Genomic DNA, 24,099 nt, shown 5'->3' on the forward strand with positions numbered 1-24,099 from the left:
TTAGAGTAATAAAAGTAGGGTCAGCTATAGAAGAGTTAATTTTGAGGGCCAAGAGCAAATTATACATGCATATTGATTTTTCAGATATGTGGTTGGAAATTTTTGAAACATATTGAAAGGAGAGATGCTAGATAAATATGAATGATCAAATAGTACTGTGGAGATTAGAAGCACCATTCTGAACACATACTGTGGTGCTTAGGTAAGCATAATTCTGGACTTAGAGCACTCATCCATCTATTCAAGGATTTGGCTATGAACCCTGTGTGTATGATATAGGCTTATCTTTGATACTCCTGTTCATCATATTTCCCATTCTTATTTGACATATCTCTTGCATAGTTTTTGTGTTTCCATTGTCAGTACTCTAATTCAGGCCTCATTCCATTTGCAGACAGGAATTGGCAGAGGAACTGATCTATCCAGCAAAATAAGAGTTCATTGGGTTTGTTAAAAGTTTAGTATAGCCAGAGTGAGCAAGGCAAAGCACAGAGGGTTAGAGAAGTTAAGGAAGTTAGTGGGAAGTGTAGAGGAGGAAAATGTTTTACTTGACCCTCTCAGAGTCTCTGGCTGGGTCTGCAAATTAACGTAATAAAAATTAACAGGAGAAAAGAATACAAATTTTACCACTTTTTTTTGGGGGGGGGTACATAAACACTGGAGACTTCCAAGAGAATGAAGACCCAAAGAACTGAACAAAACCAGAACCTTTTATACCTGTTAGACAAAGAAACAACAAATTTGTGAAAAATTGACAAGACAAAGGGATTTGGACTAGGGGTAGTACATGATGAAGAAGTAACTAGGAAGCTAAGGGTTAGTTTAACAAAGTTTATATATACAGGCTTCTGTGTCCTCAGTTCCCTGTGTCAGATGACACAAATGTCTTCCTTCCTAGAGTTACAGGCAGGGTGGGTACCTTTCACATGGAAGATTTATCTCCTGCTTTCAGAGAAGAAGAAGGGTAGGCTGGGGAAGGATGAGGTCAGAGTGACTTTCTTGCTTCTGTCCTTTTCTTAGTCCTTCAGCTTAAGATATTGAATATGCTAGAGTGCCATATTTTTGGGTATTGTGTTCTGAACTCTATCAGAAACAAACTTAAGATGATTGACCACTTCATGCTAGGTAAGGAAGCAAGAAAGGCTAACCAAGAAGTTTTATTTCTAAACTAAAGTTGAATAAACTAAAGTTTTATTGACTATGTCAAAGCCTTTGACTGCATGGATCACAATAAACTGTGCAAAATTCTGAAAGACATGGGAATACCAGACCACTCGACCTGCCTCTTGAGAAATCTGTATGCAGGTCAGGAAGCAACCGTTAGAACTGGACATGGAACAACAGACTGGTTCCAAATAGGAAAAGGAGTACGTCAAGGCTGTATATCATCACCCTGCTTATTTAACTTCTATGTAGAGTACATCATGAGAAACACTGGGCTGGAAGAAGCACAAGCTGGAATCAAGATTGCAGGGAGAAATATCAATAACCTCAGATATGCAGATGACACCACCTTTATGGCAGAAAGCGAAGAACTAAAGAGCCTCTTGATGAAAGTGAAAGAGGAGAGTGAAAAAGTTGGCTTAAAGTTCAACATTCAGAAAACGAAGATCATGGCATCCGGTCCCATCACTTCATGGGAAATAGATGGGCAAACAGTGGAAACAGTGTTAGACTTTATTTTCTTGGGCTCCAAAATCACTGCAGATGGTGACTGCATCCATGAAATTAAAAGATGCTTACTCCTTGGAAGGAAAGTTATGACCAACCTAGATAGCATATTGAAAAGCAGAGCTATTACTTTGCCAACAAAGGTCCGTCTAGTCAAGGCTATGGTTTTTCCAGTGGTCATGTATGGATGTGAGAGTTGGACTGTGAAGAAGACTGAGCGCTGAAGAATTGATGCTTTTCAACTGTGGTGTTGGAGAAGACTCTTGAGAGTCCCTTGGACTGCAAGGAGATCCAACCAGTCTATCCTAAAGGAGATCAGTCCTGGGGGTTCATTGCAATGACTGATGTTGAGGCTGAAACTCCTAAACTTTGGTCACCTGATGCAAAGAGCTGACTCATTTGAAAAGACCCTGATGCTGGGAAAGATTGAAGGCAGGAGGAAAACGGGACTACAGAGGAAGAGATGATTGGGTGGCATCACCGACTCGATAGACATGGGTTTGGGTGAACCCCAGAAGTTGGTGATGGACAGGGAGGCCTGGGATGCTGCAGTCTATGGGGTCACAAAGAGTCAGACATGACTGAGTGACTGAACTGAACTGAACTGAAAGTTGAATGGCTCCATTTTTCCAAGTGCTTCCTAATGTATTTTTACGTCAAGCCAGATATCAGTTAACAATTGGTACATTTTTTGAAGTGCGCATTTACTGTATTTCATTGGTATGTGTACAACTATAGTAATGAATTGCAACATGACAAGGCTCTGCATTTGTGCTGAGCAAGTAACTATTTTATTCACTGGTATATGGGAAGCAGAAAGTAAGTATATGTTTGAACATCTCCAATGTGTTTATTACCTAAAGTTTCTCTTGCTTCTTGATTCCATAATACATTTAAAAGCAAATGAAAAACACTTCACTGATATTGCTTTCATGTTTAAATATACACATTGACAATATTTAGATAAATTTTTACCTGCGTCTGGTATTCCTTCATGAAAGGAAAATAACCTAAAAAACTCATAATCACTAATTGGTGATATATTTGTTAATTGTTGATAATATAGTTGAGTGGGAGGTATGTAATGACTGAGGATTGATTGATTCCAATCATAGTTTTGGTATTAAAAACCCTCATGATCTAAGACAAGTTAATGAAATTGTTTATTTTCTTCATCTGTAAAATGAAGGAGCCAATATGGAGTAACTTAGTTTAATAAAACTACTCTTATTAGTTCATGTTCTTTCATGGAAGCTTGTTTATAAATGAAGATAAAACCATGTTAAAGTTTTTAGTGTTTGTTGTGGTTTTTACTTGTTCTAATTGAAAAGAAAGTCTTTGCATTTTTGAAGGAGGTCAAAGATACTTCAGCAATTAAAGCATTTTGCTTTCTTTAAAAAGCATTCATAGGTTTTAAAAGACATCAAATGTGTAACTTTTATGATTAGCTATGTTTCTAGATTTTTCTGAAAATAAGTGCAAGCCAGGCTGAATGTAGTAGAAGGTTAATATTTTTTTTTACTTAGGAACTTTATACTGCATTGTAATCCTATGAAGGTTTTATCTGCATTCCATGTACAGTTTATTATTATTGTTTTGTTGTCATTGCTTTAGATCATTTATATCACAGTGGAAGAGAAAAATAATGAGCTTTTTTGGGTTTAATTTCTGTTAGATAAGGCTTAAGAATTATCAAAGTGTTGAATGTGGGGTTATTAAGGATTTTATCTCTTCATTGTTGAATGATTATGCTTTGAAAAAATTTATTTAAATTGGAGGTATTAAGATATTTAACTATTTTAAGAGTGCATGTATGTGCATACAGATACATAATAATATTTTTCTCAGTTTTGGAGGAAAGAGATTTTAAAATATTACATGAAGATAAACTAGAAAAGACCAGAAAATTAACATTACAGATCACATTCTGAGACAATAAAACATTTGAACTTGCTACGAATTTTTTAACATTTACCATGAGGACCCAAAGAAATGATCCTTTGTGGTTTGATTGTGGATTCTTTGTGGTTTGATTGCAGATTCTTTGTTTCTTTGTTTTTGTTCAGTCGCTAAGTTTTGCCTTTGGAGTCAAATACTTCTTGTATTACCCTCAACTCTGTTACTGTTTTTTATTGTTGTTCATTTGCTCAGTTGTGTCCAACTCTTTGCATCCCCATGGACTGCAGCATGCCAGGCTTTGCTCTCCTTCACTGTATTCCAGAGCTTGCTCAAACTCATGTCCTTTGGGTCAGAGATGCCATCCAACAGTCTTCTCCTCTGTTGATCCCTTCTCCACCTGCCTTCAATCTTTCCCAGCATCAGGGTCTTTTCTAATGAGTCAGCTCTTCACATCAGGTGGCCCAAGTATTGGAGCTTCAGCTTCAGTCCTTTCATTGAATATTCAGGATTGATTTCCTTTAGGATTGACTGGTTTGACCTACTTGCATTCTAAGAGAGTTACCCTGTGCTAAAAGTATTCAGGATCATTAAATTTCTTTGATCTTTGTCTACATAGCTATCACACTCTATAATGAGTCTCTAATTATGTAGGTGAGAGGGACTGTTGCCTTTCTGTTGTTCAGTCATCAAATGGTAATTATCTTTCAACTCTCTTTACCCCTGGTACCATGAAAGAATATTCATTGACCTTCTCTCTTGCCCACCAGAACCATTCAGTATAACATACAGATTGGTGTATGGAAAATGGCAATGTGTGCTGGTGTGTTCTATGCCTTTCTGTTTTCCTCCTTGCATTCAAAGAACTTCTTATCTTATTCATAGCAGATAAACTTGATGTCAGCTTTCTTTCATTTCCAGGGTTTATAGATTAGGAATATGATTTCCTGGAGTAAGTTCATTTTAACAAAATTCCACTATTAAAAGAAATTGGATGTCCTAAGGAGTGTGTAATAGAGTTTCAGCCATATTACTTAGCTTAGGAAAATAAACCAATGCATTTTTTAAAAGAAAGTTAACATTTTAAGTTTGACTGGTTACATCACTAAGAAGATGACTTTTTTAAGTGTCGTGACAAAATTATACTCACAATTCAAACATATGAAGAATATTTAAAATATGACCAGCTTATGTTTGAATATTTGGAATGATCTTCTTCCCTGCTTCCCCTCTACTTACTGTAAATTTAAGATTCTATTTTAAATTTTATTCACATATTTTGTACATTTTGTTTTCATTGTTACTGTGGGCTAAGGCCATCTCTTATATATTTTTCTAGCAATATTTTTAATGGAGAGTGGGTGTAAAAATATTCTTTATTCTGTAACCTGTTAGGCATTTTAAAAGATTCGGACTTAAGTCATTATGACTGTCTCCAAAATATTTTGAGAGCTAAAGAAAGTGATGTTAATCAATAAGAATTTTTTATCCTTTGAAGGAGAATTTTACTTAAACTCTTGCCTTTAGGAGATTTTTGTATGTAAGGTGTTTACAATTTGTTGTAAATATTTAATAGAAATTTGGTTTTATTTAGTAAAGAAAGAAAGAAGGTTCGTCGCACAGTCATGTCCAACTCTTTGAGATCCCATGGACTGTAGCCCGCCAGGCTCCTCTGTCCCTGGAATTCTCAGGCAAGAGTACTGGAGTGGGTTGCCATTTCCTTCTCCGGGGTAATTCCTGACCCAAGAACAACTAAAAAGCACACACATTTCCTCCTTTGTGAGGAATTCTTAAAAGAAAAATGTGTGAGTGGCATGAAACAGAGCAGGATTTTTCCCGTGAGATCTGGAGAGAATGAATGAGCCAGGTAAAACCCTCTTAAAGTAAAAACCAGAGGATATAGGGAGAGATGGATTGTCTTCTTTGGTATTTTCTAAGGAAATTATAATCTGTTTCAGTATTGAATTCAAAAGGACTGAGAGGAAGACCTGGAAAATTGACATATTCAACCTTTTTATGAATCAAGTGAAATAAGTGGTCAGTGAATGTCATGCTTCAAAAGAACATGCACAGATATCTGGAAATGGCAGTATTATAATAGATATTTTAAATTGGTCAGAAATAGTTGATGCACTAATCTACCATGATAAATAGTTTTGAAGGACATTGAAATGCTGAAGGGTACTGTGTTTGCTTTCATGTAGACAAACCTGAGTGGATGTAAGTTTTTCTTTAATATAAGACCAGGGCAGTCATAGCATATACAAATCCATTTTGTTTTTGTTGTTAACATTTATTTTTTCATGGTTGTATGCTACTGATTGTAGAATTATCTATGAAGTTGATTTAGCTGAACAAATTATAGTTTAAAAATGCTGAAAAGTCTAAGGTTTTCTTGGCCAGTCTTTGGAGATATTGATCTGTGGATTGAAGGTATGATACTGCTTATATTAGGTTGTACATTGGTTTTAATCACCCCAGGACCTTTTCTTTCCATGGGGACCGATAACTAAGGTTTGGTTTTAATTTCATTCAAAAATATTACATTGGCAAATCCGTGTTAAAATAAAATGTTTCCCTTGTCTTAAAATATGTAAACACTATTTGCAATCATTTTTGAAGTCTACTCAATGCTTTGAATTAGTTGTTTTATGTCTTACAATTTTACCAACTTTCTCAACTCCACGACGAATCTCTGAACTATCATTCATTTTATTTGATCTTCTTGTGATTTGGGTTGTAGTATGAGATTACACATGGGAATAGAACACCATTAGAGGGAAATAAAATCTTTTGTACAGAACACATAACCCTTTATACTAGCCTTTAGCAGTGCACAAACAGTGATCAAGGGATGACACGACTAATATTGGACTCCCGCACATGAGACTCATTGCCTTTACTGCTTATGGGACTCAGGATCAGTTCAGTTCAATTCAGTTGCTCAGTCATGTCCGACTCTTCGCGACCCCATGGAATGCAACACGCCAGGCCTCCCTGTTCATCACCAACACCTGGAGTTTACTCAGACTCATGTCCATTGAGTCAGTGATGCCATCCAACCGTCTCATCCTCTGTCATCCCCTTCTCCACTCGCCTTCAATCTTTCCCAGCATCAGGGTCTTTTCAAATGAGTCGGTTCTTTGCATCAGGTGGCCAATGTATTGGAGTTACAGCTTTAGCATCAGTCCTTCCAATGAATATTCAGGGCCGATTTCCCTTAGGATGGACTGGTTGGATCTCTGTGCAGTCCAAGGGACTCTCAAGAGTCTTCTCCAACACCACAGTTCAAAAGCATCAATTCTTTGGTGCTCCACTTTCTTTATAGTCCAACTCTCACATCCGTACATGACTACTGGAAAAACCATAGCCTTGACTAGACGGACCTTTATTGGCAAAGTAATGTCTCTGCTTTTTAATATGCTGTCTAGGTTGGTCATAACTTTTCTTTCAAGGAGTAAGCGTCTTTTAATTTCATGGTTGCAGTCACCATCTGCGGTGATTTTGGAGCCCCCCAAAATAAAGTCAGCCACTGTTTCCACTGTTTCCCCATCTATTTGCCATGAAGTGATGGGACCAGATGACATGATCTTATTTTTCTGAATGTTGAGCTTTAAGCCAGCTTTTCACGCTCCTCTTTCACTTTCATCAAGAGGCTCTTTAGTTCTTCTTCACTTTCTGCCATAAGGGTGGTGTCATCTGCTTATCTGAGGTTATTGATGTTTCTCCCGGCAATCTTGATTCCAGCTTGTGCTTCTTCCAGCCCCACATTTCTCATGATGTACTCTGCATATAAGTTAAATAAGCAGGGTGACAATATACAGCCTTGACGTACTTCTTTTCCTATTTGGAACCAGTCTGTTTTTCCATGTCCGGTTTTAACTGTTGCTTCCTCACCTGCATACAGATTTCTCAAGAGGCAGGTCAGGTGGTCTGGTATTCCCATCTCTTCCAGAATTTTCCACAGTTTGTGATGATCCACACAGTCATAGGCTTTGGCATAGTCAAAAAATCAGAAATAGATATTTTTCCAGAACTCTCTTGCTTTTTTGATAATCCAATGGATGTTGGCTATTTGACCTCTGGTTCCTCTGCCTTTTCTAAATCCAGCTTGAACATCTGGAGGTTTATGGTTCACATACTGTTGAAGCCTGGCTTGGATAATTTTGAGCATTACTTTACTAGCGTGTGAGATGAGTGCAATTGTGTGGTAGTTTGAGCATTCTTTGGCGTTGCCTTTCTTTGGGGTTGGAGTCAAAACTGACCTTTTCCCGTCCTGTGACCACTGCTGAGTTTTTCACCTCAGTCACTGTTGACTCAGGAAAGCACTTTCTAATTTTAGCTTTAACCCTTTTGAAAGAAAGACGTGAATCCAGACAGTCTATTCATAAATGTGCATGTGGTCACTACTTCCTATATGTCTATTTTACATATAGAATACTGAACTCATCCATCCACTGTCTGATTTTTAGTTATATTTACGTGAAGTATAATTAAATAATTCAGGGTCCAAATATACAACTTATGGCTAAAAGAGGTTAAAGTTTTTGGAGACTGTGAAGGAACAGAATCTCATTCCCTCATAAAATAGGCACATTTATAGAGTTTTCTTCCCTTTTTTTTTGCTCTGGAGAGCCAGAGAGGGGAGAATCTTGCTTTCTCATGGCCATAGGGTTCAATGAATCCTCTGATACTTTCATTACAGGTCAGATTTTTATTTTTTTAATTTTGAGCATGCCAATGAGTGTAAGTGGGCCTTTTAGAAATAATGACTTCAGAAGTTCTGAAAGCCTGGGGCAGATTTTTGTTTTAGAACCTTAATGTGTTCTGATATCTTTCTGCCAGAATTATGCATGGGCTATAAATATACTTTTATCTCCACATCTCCCCTTCCCCCACTATCGTGACTTCTATGTCTATTTCACTGTGAATTGGCCAGAACTAAATATAGTAATGAATATACACAAAGTTGAATAACAGCAAGTTAAAGAAAGCAAGTGATGTGATTTGAGTACGAAATATCAAGTTATGAAATCTTTTTTAAAAAGTCAACCTGTAGAAGTCTAGTATCTATTTTTTTATTTTTATTTATTTATTTTGGGCACACCATGTGGCATGTAGGCTATAATTTCCCTGACCACGGATCGAACCCATGCCCCCTGCATTGGAAGTGCAGTCTTAACCACTTGACTGCCAGGAATCCCTCTAGTATCTTTTTGGAGTCTTCTGCATGTTTCATATACTTAGGATACTTTTCAATAAATGAGGAAATGTTATTAAGTGTTAATAATTTTTAAGAAGAATATGCCTAAAATTCATACTGTATTTTGGATAAGGAGATTTAAGGAGTGCTGAAGTTTTTGATTTTTAACATTTTTAGAAATATCTTAATACAAGCTTCACTGTGCATGATTTAATTTAATAGTAACAAAGGCCTTCTGAGGTATAGGTACTATTCTCATCCCTATTTTGTAGACAAGGAAACAGTCTTAGAGATTTTAAGTAATTGATCGAAAATAACACAGCTAGAATATGATAGAGATGGGATTGGAACCTGGAACCTAGATCTGTCTTCTTATAAAGCTTATGTATTTAACCATGTCACTCTGTGATCTCACAGAGATACGCCATTGATGAATGGAGATTTATATTTCTGACCTTTGAGTAAATGTGGGAAAAGATCTCTAATTTGTAACTTCTTGAGCAATGTCAGGGTGTTGGACTGCCTTATAGATAAAAGCCATACCTTTTATATCTAAGGTCAGAAAATACTGTCTCATTGTGGGTCAGTCCTCTTCTTCCCTGGAAAATCTTCCTGGCTTTTTTTTCAGTGTTCAGATCTTGGACTCTTGCTCACACATACATTAACTGTCCTCAGTGATCTTTCTATTTTTGTTTGTTTGTTCGGGTGGTTCGTTTGTTCTACCTGGTCTGCTGTTACGTGATGATTACAAATATGATGGTGGATAAGTAGCATGTCAAGACAGCCCTAACTTAGGTAACTTGATGAAATAAAATCACAATATGTTTTTCAAATATTATTTATTTATTGGGCTACACCACGCCTTAGTTGTGGCAAGTGGGATCGTTAGTTGCAGCATGTGAGATCTAGCTCCCTGAGTAGGGATTGAACCCAGACCCCCTGCACTGGGAGTATGGAGTTTTGACCACTGGACCAACAGAGAAGTCCCAAAATCATCAACATGTTAATACCAAGAAATGAGATTATGGGCTGTAACCCATCTTAACAACAAAAACCAAAAAACACAAAAACTGTTCACTACATCTAACTCTATTCTTTCCAATAAGCTGCTGCCTAAATCTTGATTGCAAGTTTTAAATGGAGTTTCCAAATATTTTACTTTGGTTGTATTTCATAGATAAGAAACTTAGGACTTTGAAAGACAAGAAAAATGTGAGTTAAAAACTACCCATTACACCTAAATGAATGAAATAAGCTATTAAATAATAGAAAATATATAATTCTTTGTCTAGACATAGATATGTAGGATTAAGCTCAATGCAATTCTGGAAGAACCACAAATTCTTCAGTGAGTTCTTGCTGGAGCCATTAGCCAGGTTTCATACAAAACCATGTACTGGTTCTGTTAGTAATTTCTAATGGTGTGATTGAAATAAACATGGGCTATGGAATCAGACCTAGGTGTGTGGGTGTGAGTACTTGAACTGATATTTAACTTGTGGAATGATGTTTTGCAAGTTACTTAAATAATTTTCTTCTCAGTTTCTTTATGTGAAAACATTTTCAGGATTAAAGTCAAAATTGTTGAAAATATGAAGTGTTTGAAGGATTTGAAGCAGTTACAACTATTATACTTTTGGTGCTAGTGTTAAAAAACCTGCCTGCCAATGCAGGAGACAATAAGAGACATGGGTTTGATCCCTGGATCAGGAAGATGCCCTGCAGAAGGTCATAACAAACCACTCCAATCTTCTTACTGGAGAATCCCATGGACAGAGGAGCCTGGTGGGCTAGAGTCCATAGGGTACAAAGGGTCAGACATGACTGAAGCGACTTAACCATACACTCATGCACATGCATGCTTCGCTGAAGGAATGCGGATGCTAAATGGTCTAGCCACTTTGGAAAGCAGTTTTAAAAGATTACCAACACAATATTGTAAACCAATTATCTTTTAGTTAAAAATAAATAAATTAAAAAAAAGAAAAAACAAAAAACTTATCTTAAAACCTAACAATTCAAATGGATAAGAAAGCTGTGGTACATATACACAATGGAGTATTACTCAGCCATTAAAAAGAATACATTTGAATCAGTTCTAATGAGGTGGATGAAACTGGAGCCTATTATACAGAGTGAAGTAAGCCAGAAAGAAAAACACCAATACAGTATACTAATGCATATATATGGAATTTAGAAAGATAGTAATGATAACCATGTATTCAAGACAGCAAAAGAGACACAGATGTATAGAACAGTCTTTTGGACTCTGTGGGAGAGGGCGAGGGTGGGATGATTTGGGAGAATGGCATTGAAACATGTATAATATCATATATGAAACAAATTGCCAGTCCAAGTTCAATGCATGACACTGGTTGCTTGGATCTGGTGCACTGGGACGACCCAGAGGGATGGTACGGGGAGGGAGTAGGGAGGGGGGTTCAGGATGGAGAACACATGTATACCTGTGGTGGATTCATGTTGATATATGGCAAAACCAATACAATATTGTAAAGTAATTAAACTCCAATTAAAATAAATAAATTTATTTAAAAAAATAGATGAATAAAAAAAAAAAAAAAAAACCTAACAATTCCTCGCCTAGTTATTTTCCCAAAGAGAAATGAAAATGCATGCTTAGGTAAATACTTACATATGAATGTTTATAGTAACACTGTTCATAATCATCAAAACCTGGAAACAACCAAGTTCAGTTCAGTCACTCACTAGTGGCCAACGCGGAGAAGGCAATGGCACCCCACTGCAGTACTCTTGCCTGGAAAATCCCATGGATGGAGGAGCCTGGTCGGCTGCAATCCATGGGGTCGCACTGAGTCGGACACGACTGAAGCGACTTAGCAGCAGCAGCAGCAGGGGCCAACACTTTGTGATTTGGCCATGGACTGCATGCAGCATGCTTGGCTTCCCTGTCCACCACCAATTCCTGGAGCTTGCTCAAACTCATGTTCATCGAGTTGGTGATGCCATCCAACCGCCTCATCCTCTGTCGTCCCCTTCTCCTCCTGCTTAAATCTTTCCCAGCATGAGGGTCTTTTCCAATGAGTCAGTTCTTCACATTAGGTGGCTAAAGTATTGGAGTTTCAGCTTTAGCATCAGTCTTTCCAATGAGTATTCAGGACTGATTTCCTTTAGAATTGATTGGTTTTATCTCCTTGCAGTCCAAGGGACTCTCAAGAGTCTTCTCCAGCACCCCAGTTCAAAAGCATCAGTTCTTCAGCACTCAGCTTTCTTTATAGTCCAACTCTCACATCCATACATGACTACTGGAAAAACCATAGCTTTGACTAGACAGACCTTTCTTGGCAAAGTAATGTGTCTGCTTTTTAATATGCTGTCTAGGTTGATCATAGCTTTTCTTCTAAGGAGGAAGCGTCTTTTTATTTCATGGCTGAAATCACCATTTGCAGTGATTTTGGAGCCCCCCAAAATAAAGTCTGCCACTGTTTCCACTGTGTCTCCATCTATTTGTCATGAAGTGATGGGACAAGATGCCATGATATTTGTTTCCTGAACGTTGAGCTTTAAGCCAGCTTTTTCACTCTGCTCGTTCACTTTCATCAAGAGGCTCTTTAGTTCTTCTTCACTTTCTGCCATAAGGGTGGTGTCAATTGCATATCTCAGGTTATTTATATTTCTCCTGGCAATCTTGATTCCGGCTTGTGGTTCTTCCAGCCCAGCGTTTCTCATGATGTACTCTGCATAGAAGTTAAATAAGCAAGGTGACATTATACAGCCTTTACGTACTCCTTTTCCTATTTGGAACCAGTCTGTTGTTCCATGCATATATATATATATATATATATATATATATATATATATTTATATTTATACACAGACCAAATATACTTGCTTTTACTAGTTGTCTTATCTCTGTCCTGTGGCTATGCAGGTATACAGTATGGTGCGGAGGGTATTTAGAGCAGGCTGATTATGAAAGGCTTCATCATCTTCTCAGCAAACACTGTTTTATGTCACACATTCTCAAACTTGAGCAAACATCAGAATCACCTGGAGTAGTTAAAAGAGAGATTTTTGGCTCCACCTATAGAATTGCTGAGTTAGTAGGTCTGGAGTGGGATCCAAGAATTTGTATTTCTAAAAAATTCCCAAATGCTGTTGATGCTCCTGGTTTGGTGCACACACTTTGAGAACCATGGATTTATACTTAGCTCTGTTGTTGCAGTACCAAAATTCCTGCCTATGAAGTTGCATGCTAAGTAACTTCAGTCGTGTCCAAGTCTTTGCTGCCCTATGGACTATAGCCTGCCAGGCTCCTCTGTCTATGGGATTCTCCAGGCAAGAATACTGGAGTGGATTGCCATGCTCTCCTCCAGGTGATCTTCCTGACCCAGGGATCAAACCCTCATCTTTTAAATATTCTGCATTGACAGGCAAGTTCTTTACCACTAATGCCACCTGGGAAGCCATGCCAACATAAAGTAGCCAACATTTTGGTTTTAAACCACTTCACTATTTCAGTGCCATTTATATTGGATAAAACTTACATATTTAAGTTTGAGAGAAACACAGACAGTTAGTGTTTGGCTACAGGCCACAAAGTATTTGATGCTTTAAAGAGAAAGCATTTGGTGCTGGCAAGAGACAAAGCAAAAAATATGTATGTGTAGCTGCACTGTCTTCCTCTTCACCTCTTGAATGTCATCCTACTATATCATAGTATTTTATCCCCCTAGCTACAATTTCCTTTTGGACACCTATTCTCTATAAACCCTATTCTCTATAAAAGCTCTAAGGACTCATACTATGCATCCTCTAATCATTGCTTTTCAGTCGCTCAGTTCAATCAGTTCAGTTCAGTTCAGTCACTCAGTTGTGTCCGACTCTTTGCGACCCCATGGACTGCAAGACACCAGGCCTTCTTGTCCATCTCTAACTCCCAGAGCCTACTCAAATTCAAGTCCATCATGTCGGTGATGCCATCCAACCATCTCATCCTCTGTTGTCCCCTTCTCTTCCCACCTTCAATCTTCCCCAGCACCCAGGTCTTTTCCAATGAGTCAGTTCTTTGCATTAGGTGGCCAAAGTATTGGAGTTACAGCTTTAGCATCAGTCCTTCAAATGAATATTCAGAACTGATTTCCTGTAGAATTGACAGGTTGGATTTCCTTGCAGTCCAGTGGACTCTCAAGTTTTCTCCATCACCACATTTCAAAAGCATCTGTTCTTTAGTGCTTAGCTTTCTTTATAGTCCAACTCTCACATCCATACATGACTACTGGAAAATCCATAGCTTTGACTAGATGGACATTTCTTGGTAAAGTAATGTGCCTGCTTTTTAATATGCTGTGTAGGTTGGTCATAACTTTTATTCCAAGGAGTAAGCATCTTTTAATTTCATGGCTGCAGTCACCATCTGCAGTGATTTTGGAGCCCCCCAAAATAAAACCCCTCACTGTTTCCATTGTTTTCCTATCTATTTGCCATGCAGTGATGGGACCAGATGCCATGATCTTAGTTTTCTGAATGTTGAGCGTTAAGCCAACTTTTTCACTCTCCTTTTTCACTTTCATCAAGAGGCTCTTTAGTTCTTCTTCACTTTCTGCCATAAGTGTGGTATCATCTGTGTTTCTGAGGTTATTGATATTTCTCCCAGCAGTCTTGCTTCCAGCTTGTGCTTCATTCAGCCTAGTATTTCACATGATGTACTCTGCATATAAGTTAAATAAGCAGGGTGACAGTATACTCCTTGATGAACTCCTTTCCTGATTTGGAACCAGTCTGTTGTTCCATGTCCAGTTTTAACTGTTGATTCTTGACCTTGCATACAGATTTCTCAGGAGGCAGATCAGGTGGTCTGGTGTTCCCATCTCTTTCAGAATTTTCCACAGTTTATTGTGATCCACACAGTCAAAGGCTTTGGCATAGTGAATAATGCAAAAGTAGATTTTTTTCTGGAACTCTCTTGCTTTTTCAGTAATCTAGCGGATGTTGTCAATTTGATCTCTGGCTCCTCTGCCTTTTCTAAATCCAGCTTGAACATCTGGAGGTTCACAGTTCACGTACTGTTGAAACCTGGCTTAGAGAATTTTGAACATTTCTTTTGGTAGCGTGTGAGATGAGTGCAATTGTGCAGTTGTTTGATCATTCTTTGGCATTGCCTTTCTTTGGGATTGGAATGAAAACTGACCTTTTTGAGTCCTGTGGGCACTGCTGAGTTTTTCATATTTGCTGACATATTGAGTGCTGTGCTTTTACAGCATCATCTTTTAGGTTTTGAAATAGCTCAACTGGAATTCCATCACCATTAGCCTTAGGTATTCTCAGTTAAGATTTTTCCCTGCCTACTTTTAATGGGCCTGACCTCTTCACACTTAAGTTTCATGGTTGTGTGCCAATTTTTTTTCTAGACTGATACTAGTTTTCATGGAATGAAACCAATGTACCATCAACTGCATGATTTGAAACATTCTGGGATATGTGAGTTTGTGATTTCATGTGAACAGATAGAAATCATGGTCTTAAATCAAAGACTTCTCTAGACCAAGAAAGAAATGATCCTAATAATTTTAATAGCACTAGGTAGAAAAAGAAATGAGTAAAATTTAGAGTCTTAAAACAAATTATAAATGTTAAGTTTAAGGAAATCATAGATTATTTTTTCTTCCCAAATGCCAAAGCAGATACTGAGAGCTGTATATATAAATTTAATCAGAAGTCTGATTATTTTAAGGTTGCATTAGGGTATTTGCTGAAATGATATCCCCTGATTACTCTCTGTGATAGATTATCATTATTTTATGCTTAGAGAGTGGGTGTCCTTTTCTCCTTCTACCACCACCTTACTGATTATCTAGAGTCTGAGAAAATAGCTCATTATACTGGTTGATTACATGCCTCAATTGAATTGTAGCTTGCTGCCAATTATCATTACAGTGCCATATTGATTTTTTCTCATTTCCACTGTGGAAATTAAAGCAGAATTTGTTTAAAATGAGTTTCCATATATATTGTGAATGTGATTGGTTCTGAATATTTGAACTATTTTTAAAATAGTTTTCTTCAGTGATCTGTTGTTTCTTACTGATAGTTTCTTAGAAATTTAGGTCTCATCTTTGTTGATAAGGTTTGCCTTAGTTAAATATGAAACATGATTTACAGACTGTGGCATTGAACTATAATCATGATTTAAATATATATATATATATTAATTATTGCTTCACAGGTGTCCTGCTGTATATTAATTTACATTTGAGAATTTCATGGGCAATATGATTCTGCTCATTCTTTTAACCACACAAGTCAGTAAATTTAGTTAAAGTTTAATTAGCAAATATTTAGTGTTGACTATATGTAATCTACTCTGCTAAGCAGTATGGGAGACTCAAAGATGAATAAGATCATGTAACAATCTTCAGAGAATTTTTAATCCAGAAAGGTGGGTAAGACACTTGTGATGCAAGAGATATAGAAACATGGGCATTCAAGGGGAAATAACACATTTGGATGTAGTACTTACAGGGAAAAACATTAATGGAAGAGTTGCCAGTCAGTTTGAGCCTTGGAGAGATGGAGTTGGAGTTACCTTCTGGAAAGAAAGATTGAAAAATGAGGTCAAGCAGGGAAGACTGCAGGAAACAGAATATGTCTGATTTTATTGGAACATGTGGTCTAAGGCTTGAGGCTTGAAAGGTAGGTTGAGGTTTTATCAGAATCAGGAGTTGCAATTTGTTAGGTAGTCCAGAGAAGATTTTTGATGGAAGACTGCTCTTATTCCCTCTACTGGGAAAATTCTTTACTTTTTTCAAAGCTCTGCTCAAATATCACCTTATCAAAGAATCTTCCCCTGACTACACATAAAAAAAAAAAAAAAAAAGTAATAATACTGGGTTGCTCATTCCATTTCCCAAGGTTTTTTTCTATTCATAGTACCAAAGCAGTGGTATTTTACTAAATAGTTGTTTATTTAGTCTTTGTCTTCTTTTTTCTAGATGATAAGCTACATGAACATAGGGGCTTAGTTTGTTGCCAGTTATCTCTGTCACATAAAACATGCCTGGTAGTTAGTGGAACTCAAATAAATATTTTTTGAATGAATGATCAGAATAAATGCAAAGATAAAAAAGTTGGGGGATCAGGAAATTATGCCAGTATTTCAAATCTGAAGGATTCAAAGGATAGTGGTGTTATTAACAGAATATGGAAGAGTGGAAGAGGAGTTGATACAGGGAAACAGAGACAAAGTGGAAAATAAATTTGGGGTATAAATTCAGGCTTAAGTGTTTAATGCTGGTGAAACAACCAAGGTAGTGCTGTGGAATGGGCAATCTAAAATGTGAAGAAAATTTTGGATTGAGATAAAAGATCTCTTAAGTCATTCTCATAGGGTCAATACTCAAAGTAATTGGAGTAGAAAAAAAGAATGACAAACAGTATGAAGACTGGATTAGCAGATTTGAAAATCAAAAATTTAATTTGAGATATTTAATGTTTTAATTTTATAAACTTATTTATACTTTGTTTGTTTGTTTAATAGCTGGGTTAACAACTTTGGCCATGAAGGTCTTGGACTCTTGTTGGATGTGCTGGAAAAGCTTCTGGACAAGAAACAGTAAGAATAAACATGAAAAAAAAATTCACAACAGGGGAGATTTTTAAGCACAATATAATTATTTTTTCTTTTATTCAGGCAAGAAAATATTGACAAGAAGAATCAGTATAAACTTATTCAGTGCCTCAAAGCATTTATGAACAATAAGGCAAGTAGTATTTATTTCTACCTTTGTTACAAAAGATGAGAACTTTCATAACAGAGTGTATGAAACAGGCAGAATCATGGGCACTTACTCAGTTTTCAAAAGGTTCTTTATAATGCAAATCATCATGAGCTTCATTTAAGTATTATTTAAAATATACTTTGCTTCTCAAAATATTTAATGACAGGTTTTTGCAATTGTGCAGACATCAGGTCTTGTTCCCAAATCAGATAATACTGTTTTTTTTTTTTTTTTAATAGTAGTCAAAAAATTTAAATTTGATGGATTGGATACCATTTCCAGAAAATTTAAATTTGATGGATTGGATACCGTTTCCTTACAGAGAGTTTATCTTCCGTTATAAAGGACAATTCAAAACTATGGTTTGATTTTTTTTTTTTTTTTTTTGCTAAAAACAGTATAATGTTAAGATTTTTCATTCTTTTTTTGTTCAGTTAATGTCAGTGAGTTAATATCCATAAAAGACTTTTCTGGAAGATAGCAGAAGACTTTTGTATATGTGTGGTACCAGTTGCATTATTATTAAGGATTTATCTTCTAAAAGTAGTCTTTTCTCAGGTCATTTTTTTCTTTAAACTAGAATGAAGAATGAACTCTTATGTATGATTTACGCCATATTCCTATAGGTAAAATACCATTGACATTCAGTAATTTAAAAATCCCTTCAGATGGTGTTCTAGTGATCTCAAAATACTTAATAAAAATAAATAAGTGTAACAGTGACCTAAATCTTGCCAGATGTGAAATATAGCTATTTTTAAATAATAAGCAATGCAGTAAGAGTATCTACATAAGTAGTCTGAAATATTTTTTTTAAGTGTATGGGATTATGCATGATTATGTGTGCATATATTATACACACATGTATCAGCAAATAATTTTTTGATCTGATGGATGCTTGCCAATTGACATGAGTCTCATGTATAGAATATACTAATTGTGCTGTGAAGTTTCTTCTGGAAAGATTTCCATCAGTATTACTGCAGAATTTCTCAGCTTTTGAGCTCTTAGTCTTTGATGATAAAATTATGCAGTATGTGATACCTAATAGGAAAGCAGTTAATGAACATTGCTTCTCAGGATGGATCTCTTTTTTTAATTGAGGGAAACTAAGAAATAATGGAAAGATAACACAGTACTAGAAATCAGGAGACAGAGTCTTTGCTTTGCCACCAAGTTGTGTGGCCTTTAGAAAATCATTTGACCTCTCTGCCAATCAGTCACCTAACCTGTAAAATTAGGAGTCTGATCTAAATTCTTATTGGTTTGAGTAGTGAACTCTTACAGCTTTCCAGGTATGAGTGTCATCAGTATAGTTAGTAGAGAAAGTCATATTAGTGAGATTTCCTATAGAGCTTTTTCCCTGGAGACAGCAGTTAATATGCCAATACATAATTAGTTGGTTTATAATGTTGTGTTAGTTCCATTTATACAGCCAAGTAATTCAGTTATGCATACATACATGTATCTGTTCTTTATTAGTGTCTTTTCTCATATAGGTTATTACAGAATATTAAGCAGAGTTCCCTCTGCTGTATAGTGGGTCCTTGTTGGTTATTTATCTTATATATTATAATATATATATGTTCATGCCAAACTACTGACTTATCCCTCCCCCAACCACATTTCCCCTTTGGTAACCATAATTTTGTGTTTGATATCTGTAAGTCTGTTTCTGTTGTGTAAATAAGTTTTTTTTCCTTTTTTATGAATTATATTCCACATATGAATGATATCATATGATATATGATATGTTTGTCTTTGTCTGTCTTCAGTTAATAAAATAATTTCTAGGTCCGTCCATGTTGCTGCAAATGGCATTTCATTATTTTTTATGGCTGAGTAATACTCCATTGTATATATGTACCACATCTTCTTTATTCATTCCTCTGTTGATGGACATTTAGGTTGCTTCCATGTCTTGGCTATTGTAAACAGTGCTGCAATGAACACTGGAGTGTATGTTTCCTTTCAGGTTATGGTTTTCTCCAGATATCTTCCCAGGAGTGAGATTTCTAGACCATATGCTAGTTCTATTAGTTTATTTTGTTAAGGATCCTTCATACTGTTTCTGCATAGTGGTTGTACCAATTTGCATTCCCACTAACAGTGTAGGAGGGAGAACATGATGGTTTGATTTAGATCACTCTAAACTAAGGCTGAGCTTTAGTTAGAGCATGTTAATGTCTTTTACTTTGGTGCTAGGAACATGAATAAATGATAAATCTTTTAAATTACAGGCATCTGAAACAATAGGCATAAAGTTACATTAAAAAATATACACTGATATATCAATTTTATGTTGTATTGAATTTGTCATAATCAAAGCATGAAACTTTAGTCTGAAATGACTTATGCATCAAATTTACTGACTCCAAAGGTTTTGATTACCTACTTCAAAAACTCTTTTTGCTTATATAGTATATGGAATAATACAGTTATGAAAAGGGACCCATTGCCCCTTAACTTCCATTGCTATAATATTGCTCTAATGTTTAGGTTGATGGTTTTCCATCATTTCTCATATCTTCATTTTTATTTTGAGGATTTCCCCTCATGTTAGAACTACCTTTAAACAATAAAATGGAAATTTGAAAAATTTAATGATTTCACTGTCAGTTTAACTGATTTTAAAAGTTATTTTAAGTCTGGTAATTGTATAGTAATCATCTATTTCTCCATTTTACAATTTTCGTTTATTTTAATTACTATTTATTGTTTACTACCCACCTTTATATATTCATATTCCTTTTGTTTTCTTTGCTTCTTTTTCATTTTGTCTTTTCCATTTCCTTTTTTGTCTTATCTCTGTGTATTTTGTTATTATTATAGCTAAAGCTCATGTTGTTTTCTCCTGAATTTTTTTAGAAAATAGAAACCATGAAAATATTCAAGTGTGTGGTAGTTCAGTAAAGATTAGCTTGAAATGGCAATTTTGCAATGATGAAATATTGTCAAATTCCACTGTTAAACTGTAAAAACAAGCAAACATACTTCATAAGAAATCTGAGAAATACCTTGTAGGCCAAAGATGAAAGAAAATATGACCTTCTTTATGTAGTGAAAACCCAAGTTTTGGGCTTTCTTCAACATTTCTTTACCTATTCATTCTTGTGATGCACACTTGCATGCATATATTTAAGCCTAGAAAATCAATGAAAATGGTGTCTGTCTCCTCTGCCTAGTTGACTGTGACATGTAGTATTCCATAAAACCCATGCTCCCCTTCTTTGGGGTTATAATTTTGCTGTGCAGCACAGCTACTTGAAAGAGGGAGGCTAAAAGAGAAAAGGTATGGGAAAACCCATACAGAGATTTGTAGCTTCTTTAACTGGCATGTAGTATACAAAAGAGCTTTTCAACATCTTCCCTTTTTGTTCAACTTAATTTTCCATACAAGCATATTGGAAAATTTAATCATGAGTTCCAGATGTCTCCAGCGAGAACCAATGACATAAGTAGAACAGCTAAATATTCTTCTTTATTGAGGAAATACTGATTGCTGCATATTTCTTCCAAATTTTTATGGAATGTTTAGTTAGGATAATGGAGATCCTATTTCATAAAAGGACCTAAAATCCAAGAAGTGATCATTTCAAATAAGAAAACAATTGATTTTGAAGAACATTCATTGAATTAAATAGAACCTCATTTTTTTTTTTTTTTCCTTTCAGTTTGGATTGCAAAGGATTCTAGGAGATGAAAGAAGTCTTTTACTCCTAGCAAGAGCAATTGACCCCAAACAACCCAACATGATGACTGAAATAGTAAAAATACTTTCAGCTATTTGCATTGTTGGAGAAGACAACATGTAAGTATTGCTTTGTCATTAACTGCATAGAAATGACACTTGAGAAATTGAGAAATTTGTGCCGTTTCTTTTGATACCATGCAGCTGTGCTCAGTTGCTTGGTTGTATACGACTCTTTGCAACCCCTTGGACTGTAACTCACCAGATTCCTCTGTCCATGGGGTTTCTCCAGGTGAGAATACTGGAGAGGGTACCCATTCCCTTCTCCAGGGGATCTTCCTGACCGAGGTATCGAATCCATGTCTCCTGTATCTCTTGCATTGGCAGCAGATTCTTTATCACTAGTGCCACCTGATAGCTTGCATGAAAATAGTATTAAATTTCAGGAGAAAAATTGGTATTTTTATCTTATCTGTGTACATTTTAGCTGTTTTTTGATTTTTTGAAAAATAGGTTTAAAAAGACAATCCTAATGTGAAGTTCTTCAGTGTTGGATATTCAAAGTGAATGATTAGAATTTTATCTAGTTGAAGGGAAAGCAATTATTAGAAAAGTAGGGAAAGATCAGTTAGGGAGTAATTTTGGCTAAAAACACACACAGGCACATTCACATACACACTCTACACAATATACACCCTCATCCATGCACATCAATAAATCTGACTTCTTTAACAGAATTAACCAGATGCTTTTATTCTGTACTATTATTTTACAGTAGTGTTTTACTTTATCTGTGTATGGTAAGTGAAAGAATAAAGCAATTATTCATGGAATGAAATTAACTGATTAAAAAGAACAAAAGGCTGTTGGTAATCATTCAGGATGCATGCATGTACCATTTTCAGCAAGTTGTTGCTGACAACACATTAGATCACTTCTTCTTATTGAAATAATATTCAATCAGAAACAAAATTACAGGTTTGATATCCAGTTGGTAAGAAACTCTTGTGATAAAGAATGAAATACCTGCTACTGATATGAAGTAGAATATTTTTTTCTAAATACTCTGTGTGACAGTAATCATTTCAGTTTAAATTAGAATAGAGGCAGGCAAAGATTTAAGAATATTCTAATATGTTGACTTTCTCTTACCTCTTGGAATAAAATGAAATGTTTCTTAGTGCTGGTTTATCCTTCAAAACTGAAAGACACTGAACAAAAATATCACACAACATTGTCTTATGAGAATGAGATAACATATGCAAAAATAAAGCTTCCTTAGGTTTTATAAGAAAATCAGTTTATATATGACTAAGAAATATTTTCCTAGTCTATTAGATTTTCAGTACTTAATTCACATAATGCATCCTAGTCTGGTATATTTTATGACTTAATTATAATTTCAGATATAGCTTGATGTGAGTAGTATACTACAGAGAGGTTCATTTGATTCAGACACTGTACAGAGATAGCTACCAATATTTTTGTTCAGGTAAATAAGTTTCTTGTGCTAGGTAATTATAGATGCTTCTCTAATTTACTGGGCTTTCTCTTTTAGGCTTTTTCCTTGTTCCATTTTCAAAGAAGTTTTTTAAAAGTTCTTTAAAAAATATGTACTCTTTCTTGCACTTTATTATAAAATTACAGTCTGATCACACTTGAATGAGCTTTGAATAGCTGTAGATGCTCCCGTGTCTAAGTGACATTAATATCTATGTTATGTTATTTTGCTATGCTTAAAAAAACTGTTAACACATGTAATATCAAAACTCGAAATTTAAAATTTTAATGTTTATCAATTAAGTATTCTTTAAATGTCACCCAGAAAAATGACTTTCCTCAGGATTTTCAAATTGAATTTTTTTATTTTGATGCCCTAATGTTATTTAATGCTATCAATATTTGAGTCGTAGAAATATGTGGAGAAGAACAAAATTCTTAAATTGTGATGGTCTATATAAACATCAAGCACCTGAAAACAGGAAAGAGTGTATAAGAGATAACCTGTATTCATAGAGTGTGTTTAAGATGCATTTCTTATTTCTAGTTTTTTTCTCTATAGTCTAGATAAACTTTTAGGGGCTATAACTACAGCAGCAGAACGAAATAACAGAGAACGATTTTCACCAATTGTGGAAGGATTAGAAAACCATGAAGCTTTGCAATTACAGGTAAGTTAGTTTTGTCTTAAATTGCTCCCATGGTTATATTGCATTGGCCAAAATTTTTGTTCGGGTTTTTCTGTACCATCTCACGGAAAAACCTTAATGAACTTTTTTGGCTAGTCCAGTACTTATTTTGTATGACACTAACTCCACTTTAGCTAGCATTTAAATAGAAGGGAATGTAAAAATGAAATTTTTCCTGTTCCTTTGTCATTCATAGAAACTAGAAGTTTTGTCTGTGAAGATGATAATTTGCTTAAAGTGAGGAAGAGTATTTTGAATTATTATAAGTTTATCATTATTATCATTAATATTTGGGTAGAAATTTAGTAATTAGTGTACTAAGTCATGGAAATTAAAGCCTTAGCAATAACAGGGCAAGAGGACAAACAGTTCAGCTAATGCCATTATCCGAACAAGTGTTAATGAAGTCTGTATGGGCTTGTTGTAGAAATTTAAGAAAACTAAATACATGTCTTTTTTTTTTTTTGTGCCATTAACACAGCATTCAGAAGTTTGACTCCCCAGAATAGAGGGGACTGACTTCTACTTCTTAGGTCATGGTCTATTTCGTAACCCTCTGTAGACCCAGCCACATGTCTTCTTTATAAAATTATAAAATTAGTTATATTTTGTTAGATAGTTTTAAGAAATGAGCCATTTTATGAAAGAAAACTTTATTATTTTGTGATGAGAGCTCCTATAGTGTGAGATCCT

General features: G+C 35.5%; 1 protein-coding gene across 1 annotated transcript in view; it reads left to right on the top strand.

Annotated features, from left to right (window-relative positions):
- The window catches only part of RPA4 (replication protein A4), a 34,477-nt gene extending 17,198 nt beyond the window's left edge, over window positions 1–17,279 (top strand). Inside the window, 1 exon segment of the mRNA XM_010821615.4 lies at window positions 1–17,279. This exon segment is cut by the window's left edge and continues 14,549 nt beyond it. The gene's annotated coding sequence lies outside the window, so the exon portion shown is untranslated.
- Window positions 17,280–24,099: the final 6,820 nt, after the last annotated feature.

The sequence above is a fragment of the Bos taurus genome, chromosome X (genome assembly GCF_002263795.3).
Source record: "Bos taurus isolate L1 Dominette 01449 registration number 42190680 breed Hereford chromosome X, ARS-UCD2.0, whole genome shotgun sequence".
NCBI classification, from domain to species: Eukaryota; Metazoa; Chordata; class Mammalia; order Artiodactyla; family Bovidae; genus Bos; species Bos taurus.